At 47.0% G+C, this 4875-nt stretch overlaps 1 long non-coding RNA gene across 1 annotated transcript in view; it reads left to right on the top strand.

The window, feature by feature from the left end:
• LOC109305940 overlaps positions 1-4663 on the top strand; it is a 4964-nt gene extending 301 nt beyond the window's left edge. The window contains exons 2-3 of the long non-coding RNA XR_002099774.1: positions 1669-1674; positions 4652-4663. This is a non-coding gene — a long non-coding RNA (uncharacterized LOC109305940). The remainder of the gene's footprint in view (positions 1-1668; positions 1675-4651) is intronic.
• Positions 4664-4875: the final 212 nt, after the last annotated feature.

The raw sequence follows: 4875 nt of genomic DNA on the forward strand, positions 1-4875 counted from the left end.
TTTAAGAGGAGGTTGGATGAACATCTTGCTGGGGTCATTTGACCCCAGTATTCTTTCCTGCCATGACAGGGGGTTGGACTAGATGATCTGCTCAGGTCCATTCTGACCCTAGAAACTATGAAACTATGAATTGATTTGGAAAAAATTGGCAATTTGGACATAGACACAGTTTTAAATGTTTTTTCTACATACCTCTAGGTAGCAGGCAGCTCGTGAATGCTGCAATACTGGGGAGCATGGAGTGTCCCACAGAAGTGTGGTGGGCTCACCAGCATGCTTGGCAGCAGACCTGGAAGTGGACCAGAAGCATTTCTAGTCCACTTCTGTGTCTGCCAGAGAGTGTGCTGGAGGGCCCCCTGCACGTCCCCCCCCAGCTCAGTGACTGATGCCTCCTGGGTCTAGGGGGGCACCCCGGGTCCCCCCGTCGCTGATTGCTGAGCTGGGTGGGTGCGGGGGGTGGGGTCCCCCAGCACGCTGCCCAGTGGACCCAGAAGTAGACTGAAAGTACACAAGCATTACAAGACACACCTGTTACTTCAAGGTATATAGAAAAAACATTTAAAGCTGTGTTTATGTCCAAATTGCTGATTCTGAGAATCAGAATCAGATATTCAGATTTGGATTCAGCTGAACTGAATCAGGGACAGTAATCTGAATCAATGAATCGAATCACTGTCCTCGATTCGAGCCAAATCTGAATCCAAATTGAATAGAGCCCACTTCACATGCCCCTATCTTGCAGTGTCCCAAAGCCCTTTGAGATACTGCAAAAGGCACATGTGGGAACAAAAAAATGTTCCCTGCACTTCAAATTCGCAGCCCAGAGCTGATGGGCTATGGGGCCAGGTGGGGCAGCAATCCAGAGGGCTGGGGTCACGTGGCCCTGCAGGGGTGGGGCACATGAGCCCAGTAGGGGAGTGGTAGCCCCTGTGGCAGCCATGTGACCCCTCTTGTGGGGGCTGTCGCCCCTTTTGGGGGTGCTGTGGCCCCTGTCAGGGGGGCTGTAGCCCTGGGGTGGGAGGCAGTCCATGAGCTGTGCAGAGGGGCTGCACCCTGTAGGGGACAGGGGACCCACCCCTCCTGAGCAGCCCCCCTCACAGTCCACCCACAATCCACCCACACCTACCCACACACCCCATAGCCCCCCACAGCCCTCCACATCCCCTCACCCCTCTTCCCACCCCACTTCTGCAAACCCTACATCCTCCCAGCACACACCCTGTGTGCCCAGCTGCCAGACAGGATAAGACCTGCTGGTAGGAGTTGTGGCTGCAGGGGAAGCTGTCCCCACATCATGGTTAGTGAAGGGTTTGGGGGAGCTCTAACTGCTCTATGGTAAGAAAACCAAAGGCAAACAGCAAAACATATAGGTATTTAGAAATCATTTTATTACAGTGATAGAGAGACTGGTAGGCTTCTAAATTGCTTTAACATTGTGTACATATATCAATAAAACATTGCCCGAATGATCTCTGGTTCTCGCACGCTCTATATATATATATATATAGTGGTCTTTTGCTTTAATTGTGGAGGAACATGGATTTCGGGGTATTTTACAGAGTGACTTTGGGATTTTTTTATCAGGGATTTTTCAGTTTTCCAATAGGGAACACCAGAATTCTTGCTAGGGAGGACCCTGCCTGCTCAGAGCTGGCACCTTGGACCTAGCTGGAGGTGGCTGACCTTCTGGCCAGTTGTGGCCAGGAGGTCATGCTTTGACAATTCAAAGCAGGCCACCACACTAGGAACATCTGGTTGATAGCTGTCCAGATGGCCGGGCAGGGGCACGCATGGCAGTAGTGCCTCACAGAGGCCAGCTCTGCAGCCACAGCCCACTGGCAGCTGGCCCAGAGGGGCAAATGCCTCTACTGGCTGCGCAGTCCCCATCCAGGTCTGGCAGGTGTGCAGCAGGTCACAGCCAGCCAGCAACGCCCCACCGCACTGCCAGACTGCTGCAGTGGGTAGAGGGTGCAGGGAACTCTAAGGCTGCTTTAGCAGTCCAGCTGGTACAAGGGGTAGTGTCCCCAGGTACCAATTGGCTGGGCTGCAGAAGCTCCTGAGAGTGAGTAGCCCTGAGCTACTTGCCAGGGCAGGTGTTTGTACTGATAGGGCCAGGACAGGGCCGCTTTTTACATTTCTGGGGCCAGCACAGGTGCTGGCCTCAGGCTATAGTTCCCCCTGGCTGCAGATCTTGGAGGAGCCAGGCAGGGTTATTTTTGTCCCCAGTAGTGCAACTTGCACCACACCAAAGTGCATGTCCAGGCACCTGCACTGAGGCAAAAATTGCTGGCTCAGATTTGCACTGCTCCTATTTGAGCTGCTGCAAGCACAAGTGCCTGCTCCTGTAGAGAGCAACAGACCAGACACAGCAAACCTTCTCTGACCATCTCCCGCCTGCACAGGTGTGACTTGCCAAGAGGCCTGGTGAGCAGGGGCAGGACTAGGAGCTGCTGTAGCTGCAAGTTGCCACTAGAAGGCTGGTGAGCCAGGACAGGCTTCTATCCCTGCTCTATGAGCAAGAGTATGTGACAACCTGGGAAACTGGAGGACTGACTGCAACTTGGGCGGCACATTTGTGGAGAGTGTCCCACCTTAATGGAACAGAAGCTGGGTAGTGCAGATCAGAGATAATCCTGCCCTCTTTGCACTGCATAATAAGTGCTTAAAACCACTTTAAAGTGTTAATGTGCTGACAATCCAGGGCCCCAGGAGCCACCCAAACTTAGTATAACAAGGCCCTAAGTGACTCAGAAGTCTTAACCCCACTTCAGATCTTAATTGTGAGAGGTAAGGATTGTAAGTAGTGCTGGCTGGGAATTTTTCTATTCAACATTTTCCTTTTCCCACTAGAAAATGCTGATTCATCAAAATGAAAACTCTTTAGCGAGTGTTACCAAGTCAGTAATAATTTAACTGGGAAGACTTCTGAGTGTTACAGTGAACTATCTGATCAACAGGGATCCTGGTTTTCTTTGATAAAAAAAATTCCCCAATTTTCAGATTAAAAAAGTAACCTAAAATCCACATTTTTCTGTGATTTAAAATGAAGCGGCACTAGATATACATATAGTGGTGTATCATTTTGGTCATGGAAAAATGTTGATTTTGAGTTACTTTTTTCAAACCAAAAATGATCAGAAAAAAACTGCTGATCGAACTAAGAGAATGGGAACCCCCAATAGCTACAGCCAGTGGTTAGAATGTAGGGCACTCATCTCAGATGTGGTTAGGATGTAGGACACTCATCTCAGATGTATATACATTTTGTCCTCGGTGGACTCTTGGCTTATCCTTCTCATTGCCTGCTGCCACTGCTTTCTACTACTATAGCAAGTAAGAAGTCCACGTGACCTATGAACCCACTTTATCCTCAAGTCTTCCTGTGTCTGCCCAAGTGGCAAAGAAGACTTTTTCATCCATATGCCAGTCCATATCTGACTGAAAGTGGTGGTTTTTGGTTTTTGCTGTTTTTTGCAATAGTATAAGAAGGTAATACACTAATGTGATCTTTTCTTTTTTTTCAGTGGGGTCTGCTTTTCTATGGGATGGTTTATAAGTAATGGGCCAGATCATCAGCTGGTGATTTTTTTTAAAGCTGTGATGTTCTGCTGTTTTCTGAGAAGCTGGCTATATATATATATATATTTTCACGTACACTCAACATCATATGATCTATGCGAGAAAGTGAAAATATAAATAAAACGGCTGTTGTCTGATGTTACTTTCATCTTCATGCACTATTGTATTCAGGGAACACAACAGGGCACTGGGGAAGATACTTGGAGAGACTACTTAGAGTCAAGCTATTTTAGTGCTATATGTCAGCATATTAGCACAATAGAAGGGTAGACAGAAGGAAGTGGTAAAGAGGAGAGATGGGAATGAGAGGAGAGATAAAAGGAACTGGGGGATGTGGATGAGAAAAGGGTGGCAGTAGAGATAGGGAAATTGCAGACAATGAATGAAAGAACAAGAGGAGGTAAGAACAATAGAGAAACAGCAGATGTATGGAGGGAAAAAGAAAGGCAGGAAAGGAATTATAAAAGGAAGGAAAATGCATCCTGAGAGAAAGCAGCAGCACACTTAATCATTCATAGGCAGACAGTGCTGCTCCAAGGAAGAAGAAAGAAAAAAAGAAACCCCCAAGTCAAATGAAGACTGAAAAGAATGACTTTGGATTAAGAGGAGATGGGCAGGGCATTTAAATGTCTCAACTGTGTAGCTATGTTTTTTTGTTTTGGGGGGAGGTGGTTTTTGTTTGTTTTGTGTTTTTTGTTTGTTTCTTGTATTTAAATACATTTCTCAGGGAAAAACCGTCTCTGGCTCCTGTGCTCTCAGCCGGAAGGGTTGGCATGCCATACCTCTAGCAAATCAGTATTTCCATATATGCCCACGCCCCAAAGAGATGGAAAGGTTTTAGTGAGCAAGACGGCATGACATTTTTCCTTAAAATCTTCTTGGAAAAGGTGAGCAGGCAAGCTGTGTGCCAATGCAATGCCAACCAAAACAGCTGTCTAAGGCTGCCATAGCATGTCTCTTGTTTTCCTGTGAATTGCACCCAGTAACAGTGCCTGCCTGAAGCGCTGTGAAAGTGGGCAGGCTATTTAAACATGAGTGAGCCTGCTAAATACCATGTGGCTTTTGAAATCAGAGATGCAGACTGTGTGGGATAAAAGTATTGATAACTCTCTCTTACAAGTTCAGGAATGGGACTTGACTATTTTTGTATAAAGTTTCTGATTCTTAATGTGGCCTAGAGGGACACGGAGGCATAGACAAGCAAAAGGACTCCAAGTTATTAATTATGAATAATTAATTTTACAAAGAAAGCAATATGCAACAGCAGGCAGTAACAGTGGTACTTCAATTAGCACT

Source organism: Crocodylus porosus, unplaced genomic scaffold (assembly GCF_001723895.1).
Source record: "Crocodylus porosus isolate Cpor-Errol unplaced genomic scaffold, CroPor_comp1, whole genome shotgun sequence".
Lineage (NCBI taxonomy): Eukaryota > Metazoa > Chordata > Crocodylia > Crocodylidae > Crocodylus > Crocodylus porosus.